Source organism: Nycticebus coucang, chromosome 17 (genome assembly GCF_027406575.1).
Source record: "Nycticebus coucang isolate mNycCou1 chromosome 17, mNycCou1.pri, whole genome shotgun sequence".
NCBI lineage: Eukaryota > Metazoa > Chordata > Mammalia > Primates > Lorisidae > Nycticebus > Nycticebus coucang.
Window position 1 is genome coordinate 25,301,972 of NC_069796.1, and position 17,435 is coordinate 25,319,406.

Consider the following 17,435-nt stretch of genomic DNA (forward strand, 5'->3'; position numbering starts at 1 on the left):
TTAAATTTTCATCTGATGGTATTTTCCCTCAGAACAGACAAAAAAATTACACTATTAATAGCAGTAGTGTGAATGTATATTTCCATTTTCATAGCACTATCCATTTTCTGTTTTCTAAGTGCTTAATAAATACAGTGGGTCTTTACTGCCTTCTAGGGTAAAAATCACAGTTGTACCCCATGGAGCTCATTCATTTGCTTTATGGGCTAGAAAATCTCTAGTGTGTCACAAATTAACACAACGTTCCCGAGGCCTGTGTTCTCTTCTCCTATCTCCAATTTCACTAATAAATGTGAAAACACATGTAGCCAGATAAGTCCCTGGAGCCCAGCACTGCAGATGCTGAAGAAAGCAAGTTATTCCAGCTAAGATCAGCATTAACTTCAACACTGGAGACTATTTGTTTCCCAAATTCTCCTCCAATTGCCTGATAGAAGGCAATGAAATCAGTTTCTAGGGACTAACCAAAAAAATCCAATAAAAATTGTTTTGTTTTTAAATAAAGGAGACTGTCAAAAAATTAAGAAAAAAAAATCCAACATTTTGAATCGTCAGATAATGAACTTTTTCTAGCTATAGCTCCTGTCTTATCATAGAACACTACAGTAAATCCACATACACTTCATCGTCCCAATTTAATAATTAACCAAGATCTTGCCATATTTGTTTAACCTATCTTTCCTTTTTATTAAGATCAAGCAAATTCCAGAAATCATGTCATTTCACCTCTACATCCTTCAGTATGAATTTCTAGAATATGGACTTCTTTTTTACATAACCACAAAGACATTATTGTATCTAACAAACTTAATTTCTTGGTATTACCTACTACCCAGACTACCCATGTTTAAATGATCCAAAAAAGCTGTACTTGCCATGCTCAGACATTATGTATCTTATGCCCCCCCTCAACTCCCCACCTGCATGCCATTATCCTTAAAGAAATTCAGGGAGAGCTCCTGGAGACCCCTGTTCTAAAATCCATGTTCTTGGTTTGCTTCCTTATAGTACATTTAACTTGTTCTTCTATCCCCTGTATTTTCTGGAATGGAACGCATCAGTTGGTTAATTTCAGTTCCATGCTCAGGCAACGCTAGCTCACAGGTGCATCAAATCAGGGGACAGCTGAGTTCAGGGAAGCTCCCCATTTAGACATTTCTGAAGATCTAATGATTGCATCCATTGATAATGGTTGTCTGAGTTGATTATTTCACTTGGAGGCTAATCAACTACGCTTTTCCAATTCTAACTTCTCTTCATTTGTAAGGAAAATCTTTTCTTCATCAACCAGTATAATTGATTATCCTGGAATACAATTTATACAGAAAGTCACAATCGCTGCTTAATTCTTTCCTATGATTGCCAATCTTCAGAGTAAGGAACTGGGCCTTAGTTACATCATACAGTAACAGAGTTGTATTTGTTGTTGTTTATATTATTTTTAAAGATCTACGTGTTTTTAATGAAATTTAAAAAAATTAAATCACTACTTCATAACAAACTCTCCTTGTTGATTATAGAGAAGATCTGGATTTGTGATTTAAAGGGACACAAATTAAGTTGAGGACATGGTCTCTGCCACCTTCCAGTTCTCTTGGAGGGAAGGCCAGATGCTATTTCCCTCACAAAGTCAACCCAACACTCCTTGGAGACAGAGGCCTTCTGCTTTAACTGATCTCTTAGGTAAAGTGAAGACAGTTCTAAAACACTGCTGCCCAAATCACTTAGTGTCACCCTCTTCAGACCTCCAGTTCATGCTGTTTATTTGATACATCTGAAGGATGCTCAAGGTCTGGATGGAGGTTGGCAGAGCTAGCGCCCCTGCAGCCTGACTAGTCGAGGTCATCATGCCTGCATTGTTTGGTCTTTGTCGGTGATCCAGCAAAGCCTGCATCTGGCAGGGCACACCCCACTCCCGCACCATGATGGTGACACAGGAACACACCGGGCAAGGCTCCACTGGGGCAAGGATCTGCACATGTGTTAGAAATGGCTCCTTTGGCTCGGCGCCCGTAGCACAGTGGTTATGGGGCCAGCCACATACACCAAAGTTGACGGGTTTGAACCTGGCCCGGGCCAGCTAACCAACAACGACAACTGCAACAACAACAACAACAAAATAGCCAGGTGTTGTGGTGGGCACCGGTAGTCCCAGCTATTTGGGAGGCTGAGGCAAGAGAATCGCTTGAGCCCAAGAGTTTGAGGTTGCTGTGAGCTGTGACACCATGGCACTCTCCTGAGGATGACATAGTGAGACTCTGTCTCAAAAAAAAAAAAGAAAGAAAGAAATGGCTCCTTTTCCTTCTTCTTGCTAATAAAGGTGAAAACATTTAGGTTCATGGGTATTCCCCACAGAGGCATTCATAAGCCTTCTTTAACCATGGCTGACACGTGTCTAAGAGTAGGGGCATTTTTGCCCATTATCGCCTTGTTTTACTGACAGGCACCTGTCAGTTAGACGTTAAAACACGGTGATAATGGGAAGATAATGTGCTGGCTCTGTCCACACACTTCAAAAGGGAAGCACTCATGAAAAATGTGTATTTTGGGAAACCCAGAAGCTCATGTGCCCATCTGCATTTCTGTGTCGTTTGAAATGGAGTGCAGAATAGCAAATTGGTGAAAGGAGGGATAACGGGTGGGCTTGGATCTGGGGAGATTCCTAAATGGCCCTATAGATACCAGTGTGGGGGCTGCTGCTTCGAGAAGGGGAACCAGTTAGGAAATCCATGCCAGGGATGCCGGCCGGGATGGCCGTGTCTTTTTCTCTCACTGAGAGCTGATGAAGGCAGGAACTGGCAGGAAACAGCTTCCATGACTCTGTAAGTGGAGGACTTTCACACATTCTAAAAAAGGGCAAATACTTTCTTTTGGAGCCAAGGTAAAAGGGAAGTGCACAATTGAAATAAACTAGTAAGAGCAATTTGGCCCTCGAGAATCTTTCTACCACGCAGCTCTATTTATAAAGTAACGGTTACACAGGGGCATCTCCCGTCGTATTTGCGGGTCCTGACTTCTCAGCAATGTAAATGGAGCATGTCCTCAAATGCACACGCACACGCTCTCACGGAACCTCCGAAGGCCATCTTTATGCTAACAATTCACCATAAAATCTTACCGTCCTAGACTTGATCACAGCGCCTGGGGAATACTGAAGCATAATGCCTACTGCAAAGTCCTAACACAAGGGCAACAGGAGGCTAATAGGTGCCATTATGTCCGGTGGCAATAGTCAGCCTGCCTGGGGCAGAAGCTGGAAATCACTAGGAAAGAGGGTTTTTGTTTTTGTTTTGTTTTTAAACAAAGCAGAAGGCTATTTGGAGCAATGACTCAGTACGTGAGCATTAGAGGTACACTCCTTGGGTTTGAACCCCATTGATTTCCCATCTATCAGTTATGTCTCCTCAAGATGAGGATGCAATGGTGCTCACCTCGGAATATTTGAGGATTCAATAAACTGTGTACACAAAGTGCCACGCGAAGGGCCTCACAGACAGCGAGCGTGGCACGCAGCAAGCCTTGCTGGCTGCAGAGATGGTGTTAGGGCCACAGCAACCTCAAATGTCTCCAGGGCACCCTGTCACTTTCAGCGTTTCTGTTCAAGCCAACAGACATTTGTCACATGCTGACACTTACGTGGGCGGCAATAGCACTGTGAGAGCAAGAGTGGAGGAGAAGAAAAAACCCAGAAGCTCAGGACCCTGGCACGTGGCTCTGAACAGCAACTCATGCCACCAATTATCAGGTTCGACCTTGGATAAGTCACCTAACTCCTTTGCATGTCATTTTGCCCGTGTGTATAAAAGGAGAAAGTGACTTCCTCCCACTACTGTGCAGTCAGCCCACAGGTGTTTAACGGGTCCCACCCGGTGGGCACTTGCTAAGTGGTCACTAAACTTATTGTTAGAATATTATACAAGGCTCAGGAGAGGGCAGAGGTGGGCCTGATGAATCTTGCCACTGGAGGGTGTGATCCGGGGCTGGGGAAGGTGGGCCAGAACTTGCCAGAACACTGGGTAAAACTGAGTCCACATACCCTAAGCACACTGGGAACCTAAGGAAATCAGGTCTTATTGGAAGGCGAAGTGTGCACAGAATATCATCTTCAAACGTAGCATCAGAACGATACAGAAAACTGCCTCCCTTTCTTTCTGACCTTGAGGGTATGTGTGAGGCTGGAAGTGCCAGCTGGGCCACTGTAGCTTCTCGAGTTTGCCCAAGAGCAGGTGCCATTTTGGCTCGAGAATGAAGGAGCTGCTCTGAAGCGTTCTGTGCAGATAAGAGGAATGAATGGCCCTGTTCTTTTCTGAAGAGGTATGTCTCTTCTCTCCTTTCCTAACAAAGCAGAGAATCAAGCCGAGTTTGCTCTTGCTGATGAAGTTAGGCCCTCTCTTCATCTCGTTTACACAGCGCTCAGTATAGGACTCACGTAGGCATTTCCTAGAAGTGTGGGGAGAAAGGTGTGGTTTTTAAAAAATAAATAAAACAGGGATATACGGAAGGCGGGAAATTAACAACTTTTGGATATCTGAGTCAAAAGGATCTGGACATTTGAAAGAGCTCAGAATATAATGCATCGTGATTTTATTAAGTTCTACTTTCAAAGTGACATAAAATATGCGTCTTGTCGCTAGGGGAGAAAACACAACCCAGGATGACAGCGAATCCGTGGTCACGGTGCCTGTGTACGCAGACGCTTTACCATGACAGCGAATCCGGGGTCACGGTGCCTGTGTACGCAGACGCTTTACGATGACAGCGAATCCGGGGTCACGGTGCCTGTGTACGCAGACGCTTTACGATGACAGCGAATCCGGGGTCACGGTGCCTGTGTACGCAGACGCTTTACGATGACAGCGAATCCGGGGTCACGGTGCCTGTGTACGCAGACGCTTCACGATGACAGCGAATCCGGGGTCACGGTGCCTGTGTACGCAGACGCTTCACGATGACAGCGAATCCGGGGTCACGGTGCCTGTGTACGCAGACGCTTCACGATGACAGCGAATCCGGGGTCACGGTGCCTGTGTACGCAGACGCTTCACGATGACAGCGAATCCGGGGTCACGGTGCCTGTGTACGCAGACGCTTCACGATGACAGCGAATCCGGGGTCACGGTGCCTGTGTACGCAGACGCTTCACGATGACAGCGAATCCGGGGTCACGTGCCTGTGTACGCAGACGCTTCACGATGACAGCGAATCCGGGGTCACGGTGCCTGTGTACGCAGACGCTTTACGATGACAGCGAATCCGGGGTCACGGTGCCTGTGTACGCAGACGCTTCACGATGACAGCGAATCTGGGGTCACGTGCCTGTGTACGCAGACGCTTCACGATGACAGCGAATCCGGGGTCACGGTGCCTGTGTACGCAGACGCTTCACGATGACAGCGAATCTGGGGTCACGTGCCTGTGTACGCAGACGCTTCACAATGACAGCGAATCCGGGGTCACGGTGCCTGTGTACGCAGACGCTTCACGATGACAGCTAATCCGGGGTCACGTGCCTGTGTACGCAGACGCTTTACGATGACAGCGAATCCGGGGTCACGTGCCTGTGTACGCAGACGCTTCACGATGACAGCGAATCCGGGGTCACGGTGCCTGTGTACGCAGACCCTTTACGATGACAGCGAATCCGGGGTCACGTGCCTGTGTATGCAGACGCTTCACGATGACAGCGAATCCGGGGTCACGTGCCTGTGTACGCAGACGCTTCACGATGACAGCGAATCCGGGGTCACGTGCCTGTGTACGCAGACGCTTCACGAAGACAGCGAATCCGGGGTCACGTGCCTGTGTACGCAGACGCTTCACGATGACAGCGAATCCGGGGTCACGGTGCCTGTGTACGCAGACGCTTTACGATGACAGCGAATCCGGGGTCACGTGCCTGTGTACGCAGACGCTTTACGATGACAGCGAATCCGGGGTCACGTGCCTGTGTATGCAGACGCTCATGCTGCCTCTCTAGCCTAGTCTGTTCATAAATCGGACTCATTTCTTAGATTTACAGGCCGTGATCATTATGGTAAATTCAACAACAGAATTTTCTGCTGTGAAACGGCATTCTCTTCAGTACCTTTTTAGAGCCCTTAAGTAGGTTTTGATGTACATAAAACTAAAAGCTGGGAGAATTAAAAATTACACAAATAACGAAAATGAGTTCCTAGGTGAATTACCCATTACTGTGGAGGTTTTTTGATATTTTCATTAAAAAGAGTAAAAAGGCCATCTAAAGACACTCGTGTATCTACAAATGAGTATAAAGTCATTCTCTTTATTTCTTTCCAATTCCCATAAGCCGTTTTTATTAGTTTCAAGGAATAAACTCCAATCTGCTTCAGTAAACGGCATTATTTTTTAAACTACAAAAACATACACAGTTTTTTTTTACACGGGCAATCTTCTTTAATGGCATGCAGTCATTAGGAAGACTGCATTAAAAGGCATATTTTTTAGCTCTTCCCTCCACCTGATGGCCCCTTTCCACATTCTTTTTTTTTTTTTTTTTACAATATCATTAGGATCCATTGCTTTTTCACAAGTGCTGGGTATACAATGGGCACTTCGAACATTTGCTGACTCACTGAATGAATAAATGACTTTACTATCTTGATATCAAATTTTGTATCCGGGTTATTAAGTCACACCATCACGGGGATGACACAGACCAGCTTAGAAACAATACCTTTTATCTAGCTTAGCTTCTAAGCAATTCAATATCTACTCTATTTGATGGTTGCCTATTGGCCTCTTTTTTTTCTCCATTAATTTTGGGCACTCCTTAGGTTCATTATCAAATTTGAAATCAAGTGCTAGATGATCTAGGGGTCACTTAGAAAAGTTATCAGGGGCAGGTCATGAATTAGAACTCTTAACTTAGTAATGGTTTGTAAGCATCTCTGAAAGCATTTCTAATTTCCTCCCTGACACATCATAGGTATATAGTCTTCTTAGGAGGGCAGAAGGAAAGAAGGAGGGAAGAAAAGAATGACAGGTGGATAAAGAGCTAAAATATGAGAAGTATAGCAATTCCCAATCTCCCATCAATTTGGGATACTTAGAAAGCACAGAAAGGAGATGTCAGGCTAAAGGTCTTCACCCAACCTGTCTACCAGGCCCAGGTTTCTGACGAGCTCTGAGAGGCGGGCTGTGAGCGTAGTGAGAGCTGCGTGCCCAGTGCCCTGATTTGGAACTTATGGGTACCTTTTCACATTGGGAATAAAGTGGCAGGTGATAGTTGGAATGGTATCAATACTTCCTTATTCAGAAATATTATTAGGAGACTGAGATTCTATGAGCTAGTTTTGGAATCTAAGTAGCACATAACCCACTTTCTGTTTGTTGTCACATACCACGTTTATGAGTCAGAAGGCCTGTATCCTGCTTCTGAATGATACGCCATCAGAGAAGTAGCAAAACCACTAAAAACACCTACTGTTGTAAAGAAATAAAATTTCTGTTGCTATTTCAAACAGTCGCCTGTAGCTGTTGCTTGGGATGGGCAGGCAGGCACAGGAGGCGCAGTGGTGCAGGTGTGGGGATTAATTTGACACGTCATCTTGACGAGGCCATAGGATGCCCAGATATTTGGTCAAATATTATTCTGGGTGTTTCTGTGATGGTGTTTATGGATGAGTTTGATATTTGACATTTAAATTGGTAGACTGAGTAAAGCAGGTCACCCCCCCAATGTGGGTGGGCTTCATACAATCAACTGAAGGTCTGGATAGAGCAAAAAGGCTGATCCTCCCCCAGAGAGGAGGAAATTCCTCCTGACTGCCTTCAAGCTGGGACATCCGTGTTTTTCCTACCTTTGAGCTCAAACTGAAACAGGGGCTCTTCTTGAGTCTTGAACCTACCAATCCTTTGACTAGCATTACAGTGTTGGCTTTCTTGGGTCTCCAGCTTGCCAACTGCACACGTATTCTGTGCATTGGTGTATTTTTTACCCTATTGGTTGTGCTTATCTAGAGAACCTCACTAACACCGTGGGACAGACCAAAAAACTGATAATCCAAAAAGTATGTATGTATCTATGGCTTTAATATACACATGTGTATGTATGCAGATATACGGCTTCAAGATCCATAAGGTAACATGTAAGCCAATTCTCCATGACCTTCTTGATGGTGCTCACGCTATGTAGAAAGTAATCTATAATCCCTGATCATACACCAAAATGGTGGGTGCAGGGGGTGACACGGCTCTCCTGAGCATGGGTGATGTGCCCTCGCACATCCAGAGAAAGGACTTGGCAGCGTGAGTACGTATCAATAGCCTTAACATGGTTGTGCTTTTCCTTTTAGGAATCTATTGTTAGTACATAATGCTCAAGCCTATTCTTTAAGGAATCTATTTTAGGGACATAATCAGAAATGCAAACAAGGACTTATGTACAATCTGCAGTGCTTTTTTTTTTTTTTAAATTCTGCAGCATTCCTTTCTAGCAGCACAACATGAGACAACTGTCCAACAGTTGGGGAAAGGTTAAATAAATAAGAGTATATCCATGTGATGGGTTATTAGCAGGGCCATTAACATTCCTTTTATAACAAATGTCTAATGCACTGGAAAATACAATATAAGACTATGTGAAAAAAGTAGGCTATACAACTACTTATACTTGTGATTTCAGCTGTAATTTATCAGGAAAGAAAGACAGTTTATCAATATGTGAATAGTGGTTCCCCTGGGGTAATAAGTAACTCTTATTTTACTGTTATTCTTTATGCTTTTTGTATTTTCTTAACTTTCCAAAATAAAATAAATAAATTTTTATTATATTAGGAAGAAAACAGATGAACAAATACCACTTTATAGACTTCAAGAGGGAAAGCGTATTAAACCGCCTCCTAAGAAAATACACAATAAACACAGAAAGGAAACCAGAGCAAGCCCAACCAAAACTCACAGAAGCACCTGCCCTATCATAAATAATCCGAAAAGCAATCCAAGGATTTCCTTTACTCTGTAGGTGCAAGAAAGGACATTATAGATCTCTAGGGAAGGAAATTCAACAAGTGCTCTCTACAGCAGCCTGCCCCAGGAAACAGCTGGGTTAGCGGGAAGACCCCTGGGTCTGCCCAGAGGCCCCTGGTTCTTTGCCGCTGATCGGTGTTGGGACCACCAGCCTGTCGCTCTCCCTCCCTCAGCTTCAGGTCTTTTGACAGTAATACATGAGAACTAAGTCAGCCTCTATGAGCTATACCCCGTGCTGTCAGAATAAACCAAGTGGCAAATTCACGAATGGCCCCGAGTACAGAGCATTTCAGCAATGTATCAAATAGTCATCAGTCCACTACCAGGTTCAAGGCGAAAGCCTACATATCCCCTCGGCCCCCTTGGCAGCAGCCACAGTTGTCAACAGCAGAGGGACAAAATGACCCAGATAGGATACTCTCTTTACCCTTGTACAAATACAATGTGTCTAAATAATATTTGCTTGGCTTAAAAAAAAAAAAGAACTATGCCAATTGAAATTAAAAATCTATATACTTAACAGGAGTCACATTCTTGCTAGAGAAGACAAATTATAAACAGCTAGCAGCAAAAAATCTGCCAAACTTTCATAAAGCATCATTTATCATTCCTGTTTGGAACTTATATATCCAAACTGCTTGGCCAGCAAGTGTATATTTAAGCCATGTGGCTTTACAACAGTGGTTCTCAACCTTCCTGATACCTCCTCATGCTGCTACACTTCAGTACAGGTCCTCATGTTGTGCTGACCCCCAACCATAAAATTATTTTTGTTGCTACTTCATAACTGGAATTTTGCTACTGTTATGAATCATAATGTAAATATATGATATGCAGGATGTATTTTCATTGTTACAAAGGGGTCGCGACGCACAGGTTGAGAACTGCTGCTTTACAAGAATTGAGGAGTATGGTTGCCTCTGTTTTATAAATGAGAAAACTAAAGCGAAGGGATTTTACACTTTTCTCAGGACCCTAAAGTGAGTGTTAGATCCTGATGAACTTCATTTCTCACCCCAATTTCTGTGACTTGCTACCACTACTGTTATTTAATATTGATTAAATACATCTGCTAATGCAAGGTGACCGGAGTCATTAGGTAAGGATGGGGTGGGAAGGAAGAGTAGACTAAGGGCAATAAAGGAAGTGAAAAGATTTTTCTGGCAGCGCCTGTAGCTCACTGGGAAGGGAGCTGGCCACATACACCAGGGATGGCGGGTTTGAACCCGGCCCGGGCCAGGTAAACAACAATGACAACTGCAACAAAAAAATAGCCAGGTTCTGTGGCAGGTGCCTGTAGTCCCAGCTACTTGGGAGGCTGAGGCAAAAGACTCACTTGAGCCCAAGAGTTTGAGGTTGCTGTGAGCTGTGATGCCACAGCACTCTCCTGAGGATGACATAATGAGACTCTGTCTCAAGAAAAAAAAAGAAAAGAAAAAGAAAAAAAGAAAAAAGGTTTTTCCCCCAAGGTTAGAGTTAATAAATCAGATTATTTCTCCAGTTATGACAAGTATATTCCATCAAAAAAACCTCCCGAGTTTCCTAATAACAATGACCAGGCTTGAAGGCTAACCGGAAAGTACGTGTTCTTTTGATAAGACTCAGATTTTCAAACAGGAAGAATCTTGGTATTTAACGCTTGGGCGAGACAGTGTGTAATGGTTACAGGATCCATGATTGTGTGTTACAATATAAAGTTGCAGCGGCTCTCTGTGACATTACGAGCAGCTCAGATTTTGTCAGTCCACATTTTAATGACTTGGAGGGGAGCAGAGTATAATTCTCTGCTCTGTTGATCTAACCTTGTAGCACTTTCTTTTTGTTTTCTCAAAGCTAGGAGTTAACAATGGGGGTGGGAAAAGGTAGAAAGTAAATTTTATAAAAACCTTAAAACCAAATCACTTTCCTTAGTAGTCTCTAAGTCCCACGCTGTGGATGCAATTTCTCTTCATCTCTGTGAGTCATCACACAGTTTTCTAGGCATCACAACTCATTCATTTCCCATCTTGTGCAATGATTTAATTTTCTTGCCTAGCACTTAAGAACTGTAGCCAAAAAAGGTCTGGGAGCTGTCCTACTGAATTACAGAAAATTAGAATCTAGTTGGAAGAAAATAACTTCACATGTGCATTACAATGAAGAAAATGTAATTTTTCCTCAGTTTTGCAAAGGCGAAAATAAATACTTTTCCTTATTTCTTATACATAACAAGAAAAACGATACAGTGGTATCTTCTTGCTATTAAAATCAGGTATTTGGGGAGTGGAGAAAGAAGTCGAAGATTGTCCTCTCATTGAATGAAAGTGAATTCTATGGATATACTAGTTACTGAAGTTGCAAACAGCTCTTTTTTCTTAGAAAATATTACAAAAGTTGCCAGAGGTTTCTCCTTCTTGGATTCTGGGTAATAGATGTACATGTACAAATTCCTGTTAGCACAGATTCAACAACAAACTTAACAGTAGATGAAGGTTGATTATAACCGGTGACCTTCAACTTAAACACTGTTATTATTTACTCATTGACAATCCCTCCCCTTGTGTACACTCTTCCCTGTGTAAAAAGGTTAAGTTCAACATCTCAACCACATAACCTTCCTCTTTGTGCCCTTTCATTTGATAGGAAGGTTTCCTTGAGTGGGATAACTGGCCAGGGCTGACAAAAGGTCTAGGAAGGGCTGGGATGGGAGAACACTTCCTAATACTCCCCTGGCTACTCCCTTTTCTTCATTTCTCTCTTATCCTTTACCCCTTTCTATATAACATGTGCTGGTTGATCAACCTTCACAATGATTTCTTTGGAACACAGCACAACATTTAATAAATACATAAAATAGAGAACAGTAACATCTGGGAAGAACTGAAGAAATGACTGCACTTTGAAAAGAATTAGGTGTACTTTTAACACCAAAGCTGCTTCTGGACTGAAGATACTTAAATCTCAAATCTAAGGCTTGTCTAGAAAGGAAATCCAAGTACAGGTAATCCCTTCATCCACAGTAGTTACGTTCTACATACATAGTTGTTGACAACACTGAATTAGTGAATATGGAAGCCTTCGCTCCTAGAAGAAATACAGGGTTAGGTTCCTCTGGGCCTCTGGGCCTCTGGCCACATTGTCATCCACTGATCAACACATAACCTCGCTTATGTGGGTCTGTATTTAAAGACAACATATTTAATATATATTGTTGATTCATTAACACTCTATTTATGGCCAATACCAACATAACTCATGCCTGAACAAAGCTTCTCTAACACTTCTGTCTTCTCCATAAGGCGCACCACAGTCTTGCACTCAGGAACACAGCCCTGAGGGGGGCTGTTTTAAACAAAGATTACCAACAAACAAGATTACCAACAAAAAGCACAAAAAGGTAAAAAGAATGGCACTAAATGGACCACAGAAAGAACACTCTTTATGTAGAGAGCGAAAATAAGAAGGAAGATCACTGCCTTGTTCGATCTCAGCTGGGAAGATGCACAGAGGGAGACTCACTTTTGCCACTCTGTCTGCCCATGAAGGACTGTGAAACTGCTTTGAGTACTGACTTTGAGGTTATAAAGAAATTCAGCAAGTAGCTGAATTTACAGATATGGAATCCATGAATAATGAAGATCAACTGCATAAGTTCTACCTCTGACCCCACAGCACCATGCTTCATTTATACCTTTTTCTCTTAAAATTCTCTCCTATTGTCCTTTTCTGCTAATGGCCTCAATTAAAGCAATCATTCATGCTACACAAGGAGAAACGTTATGCCAGATGGCCGCTGCAACTGCAGTGCAACTGTGCATTATTTACGTGTTTTTGCTTTTTATTTGAAGAAAATGGGAGGTAGAAGCTTTGATTGTCAAAAATTAAGAAATGTAATATAGGTAGAAAATATAAAATGACAAGTTCACTAAATTTCCTCCATTTCCCTGTTTTAGAAAATAGGCAAAGTGTAGAGTCTGAGTCATCATTTGAACAGATACAAGAGTTAACTTTTGCAATTCAGGTAAAATTACCCTTAATGCCTTACAACTTATTCTGGCTCAAAAAAGGTATATTCAGAATTTGATAGAAGAATGATAAACAATTACTAACTATCCCAGAAAGGGAGAGATGCTGAATTGAGGATGTTCCAGGCTTCTGTCCTTTTTTTTTTTTTTTTTTTTTTTTTGTAGAGACAGAGTCTCACTGTACCGCCCTTGGGTAGAGTGCCGTGGCGTCACACGGCAACCTTTAACTCTTGGGCTTACGCGATTCTCTTGCCTCAGCCTCCCGAGCAGCTGGGACTACAGGCGCCCGCCACAACGCCCGGCTATTTTTTTGTTGCAGTTTGGCCGGGGCTGGGTTTGAACCCGCCACCCTCGGCATATGGGGCCGGCGCCCTACTCACTGAGCCACAGGCGCCGCCCTGCTTCTGTCCTTTGAAGCACTTTTGTCCCGAGCTGTATTCCAGGAGCTTTCTTAACACTGCAGGTAAGATTAGAAGAGGTTCAAAACTAGTTTTTAAAAGTTATCTTCTCTAAACTGTGAAGGAAAATCTTGACACTATCTACTCAACAAGGAGATATAATAAATAGGAAAAAAAAAAAACAGGTGGGAAAATTTAGACTTGTTTAAAACAGTTTTCAGGGCTCGGCACCTATAGCACAGTAGTTACATACACCAAGGCTGGTGGGTTCGAACCCGGGCTGGCCGCTTAAACAACAGTGATGACAACTTCAACAAAAAATAGCTGGGTGTTGTAGCAGGCGCCTGTAGTCCCAGCTGCTTGGGAGGCTGAGGCAAGAGAATTGCTTAAGCCCAGGAGTTTGGGGTCATTGTGAGCTGTGATGCCACGGCACTCTACGGAGGATGACATAGTGAGACTCTGTCTCAAAAAACAAAACAAAACAAAACAAAAACCAGTTTTCAGAATAGTGCTTGGGTTGTCAAAACTTAAGTCAAAATACATGTTATTCATTTTAGTCATGCCCCATGGAGTAGAATCTGAGTAAGGCAGGATGGCCTTGTATTCAGGTCTAGGACAACATCAAAGTAAGATTCTGGTGGAGTAAGTGTTTACATTTGGGCCTGCCCCTCGGAAAGCATTTTCATTCATTCATTCACCTTCTGTTTCACTGGCAAGAGCAGCGTGGAAGCGCCTGGGGGCCCCTCTGCTGGTGGAAGGTACACTGACCCCACTGCCACTCCTGCTTCCATCTGAGAGAGACGCCCTACACCGGATTGTGGAAGACGTGTCAGAGGGAGTGGGAATCCGGCGCCCTGGAGTGTGAGCTCGTGAAGAGGGTAGCGCATATCTAGTAACGACGAACAGCTTGTCTCGGTTAATCTAAGCAGCCCCGTGGAGTACGTTATCATAGCTGGGTTATGGACTCAGGGTGTTGTCTGAGGCTTGAGATAGTTGTTTTCCTGCCTAGAGCTTCTTACCTAAAATGAACTTCATAACCCCATCACCATCATCTGAGAGACTGAAAGCAAGCCTTCTTGAGTATTTTGAACTATTTAATTACACTGTGGGTTAAAAAAAAATGGCATTACAATTCCACCATTCCCCATGTGGTTTAAGTAGCATAAAAACACCGAAAGCCTCAACGTGGCCACTGCAGCATTCACCGATTAGACGTTCACCTTTTAGGGGATCTATTAGTTCTTCTAGCTCAGGAGTCAGCAAACCTTTTTCTGTAAAGGGCCAGATAGTAAATATTCTATTTAGGCTTTGCAGACCATATAGTCTCTGTCACAACTACTCAACTTTGCCACTGTAGCAGAAAAAGTTATAGACATCAAACAAGCATGGCTGTGTTTACATGAAACCTAAATTTTAGATGTAAAAGTCTGAATTTGTTGTAATTTACTCATGCCCCAAAATATTAGTCCTTGTTTTAGTTTTGCAAAACAAATTTGAGGATTCAAAAACCATTCTCTTAATTTGAAATAACAGACACAGTCCCGGCCCTACGGGAGTTTACCACCTTAAGCAACGAACTTTGATTCATACAGACATACTAAGAGAATACAGAGAAACAACTACCAGACATGGTAAGATAATGGTTTAGAATAAGTTATTTGTATTAGACGTTAATGCCTCTGCAAGTTTTATTGATGACTGTACTTTGTACATTACCAACACCATCACATGACACAACGTATGTGGGAATATTTTATAATCCACAGGAAGGCATCATTGTTGGTAATTATTTTATTATGCACAGCCCTTATGCTGCCTCTCCCATCCTTCCTTACTCATCATGAAGCAGTAATACGTTTGACTACCTTAGTATTTTGTAGAACACCAGCCCCTTTTTTTCTTGCCTGACCCTTCCCTCTCTATCTCTCCTTTCTTTTTATCTGCTAAGGAGACAGACAATGGTCAGCAAGACAGAGAAGACACAATTGTTATCAATGATGACAAGAGAGACATACAGTGGTGTGCTGTCACCAGCTTGTACGGTCTCACCGATATCTGCCCAGTTCCATATTCCGGGAAGCCATATTGAATGGGCAACAGTGGAAGTATTTATGCCATGGAATCAGCAAATATTCCTTCCTAGAAATCACCCTTCCTTTGTTCTCCAGAGAGCTGGTTGTTGAACATTTACCAGCACACCTCTGGATATTGAAATAAAATAATAAAATGTCACAGGTGCTAGGAATGAGAAAGCAGAGAGTAATCTGGAAACATTCAGAGAGGAACTTACCATCGTTCCCGGGGATAGGCAGCAGCATCCAGAGGTGTCCTGGAGGAAATCAGGTTTAAGCTGAGACTTCCATAATGGGAGGTGAACCAGGCAAAGAGGAGGGAGAAGAGTTCCCGGAGCAGTACCGAGTGCCAAGACCCAGGGTGTCAGAGCAACTGAAGGCAGTTCCTTCAGGCTGTGGGGCAAAGTGGGAGGGAGGAGAGAAGAATGAAGCTGGGGAGGTAAGAGGTTCAACCTCACCCTGAGGACAGTGGGTGGCTACCACTGGGCTTTGTTTAGGCACAGACAAGGTTATAAGCGTGGGGTTCAGAGTCAGAGAGATGGCATTTGAATTCTGGCTCTTCCAGCTGGGTGACCTCAGCTGAGCCTCCTTTTGTAAAATGGGAATAATAAGTACTCACACCTCCCGTGTGGTTGTGAAGAAGTGGGTGAAGTGCCATGCAGGCGTCCAAGCACAGACCAGCTAGCCACGGAGCAGGTGCACTGTGCTGTAGGGGAAGGGCTGTGTCTCCCCTCTGAAAACACTCGTCTTCTGCTAAGCTGAGTCAGTGTTTCTGCACTTTAGATTGTGACCCATTCATGAGCAGTGAAATCAATTTAGTTAGTCTTGAGCAGCACTTTCAAAAACGAACTAGAAGAGAATTAAATCAAACACAAGCTGAGTGTGTCTTACACCTGTAATCCCAGCAACTAGAGAGGCTGAGGTAGGAGGAATGCTAGAGGCCAGGAATTAAAGACCAGCATGGGCAATATAACAAGGCCTATCTCTGTGTCAAAAAAAAAAAAAATTCATTATATGTTGCCAGGATAAATTCTGTGTCTATGTGAATGGGGTTACCATGTAAAATTTATTCCTGAGGGCCACAGTTAAAAGTGTGAAATCTTCCACAGGACCCTCTGGGCAAGTTCTGAGGGCTAGGAGAAGGGGAGAAGATAGGCAGGGCCAGGTCCCTGCCTCAGGAGCTAAGACTTCATTGGGAGTTAGTTCTCTGGTTTCCAAGGCTATTCAGCTTCCAATAAAAATTGATGCTGCAGGCCCGGCAATGGCTCACTCCTGTAATCCTAGCATTCTGGGCGGCTGAGGACGGTTGATGGCTTGACTCAGGAGTTCAGAGACCCGCCTGAGCAAGTTCTGAACCCCATCTCTACTATAAATAGAAACAAAACTAGCCAGGCGTGGTGGTGGACGCCTGTAGTGGCAGCTACTCAGGAGACTGAGGCAAGAGGATTGCTCAAGCCCATGAGTTTGAGGTTGCTGTGAGCTATGATGACGCCATGGCACTCTACCCAGGGTGACAGAGTGACACTGTCTTAAAAGAAAAAAACTGATGCTGCTTGGGCCAGCTCAGACCCCAGGTTTTCTCTGCCCTCCTGAATCCAGGAAAGAGGGAAAGCCTATGGAACTGGCTGGTACCCAAGGCCATGATGGGAGAGAGCCTTTTCAAAGTAGAGGTGTGAGTGTTGAGAGGAAGAGGTACTGAGGACTTCCAGTGTCCCTGTTTTTATTAACATAGTAATTGGATCCATCTCGGGCAAGCCGCTGCCCTACCACTTGGCACATGAAGAAACTGAGTACTTGAAATTGACTTTTAGTTTGGTGTATTCCAGAAAGATAATTCTATATGTGAATAGATTTTAGAATAATTTATTTTCAACATATGTCAAAACATACTCAATTTGCCCTTTGGAGTTGCAAATACTGTTTGGCATTTCTTTTTCCTTTTCACTTTAAAAAACAGAAAGGAACGGCAGAGG

The 17,435-nt window shown here is 43.4% G+C and overlaps 1 protein-coding gene across 3 annotated transcripts in view; it reads right to left on the bottom strand.

The window, feature by feature from the left end:
* MARCHF3 (membrane associated ring-CH-type finger 3) overlaps window positions 1-17,435 on the bottom strand; it is a 150,836-nt gene that overhangs the window by 46,219 nt on the left and 87,182 nt on the right. Inside the window, exon 1 of one of the 3 annotated variants that reach the window (XM_053566088.1) lies at window positions 15,681-15,816. The exons of the other annotated variants lie outside the window; for them this stretch is intronic. The gene's annotated coding sequence lies outside the window, so the exon portion shown is untranslated. Of the gene's footprint in view, window positions 1-15,680; window positions 15,817-17,435 lie in introns of those variants that run through there. 3 annotated transcript variants of the gene reach the window in all.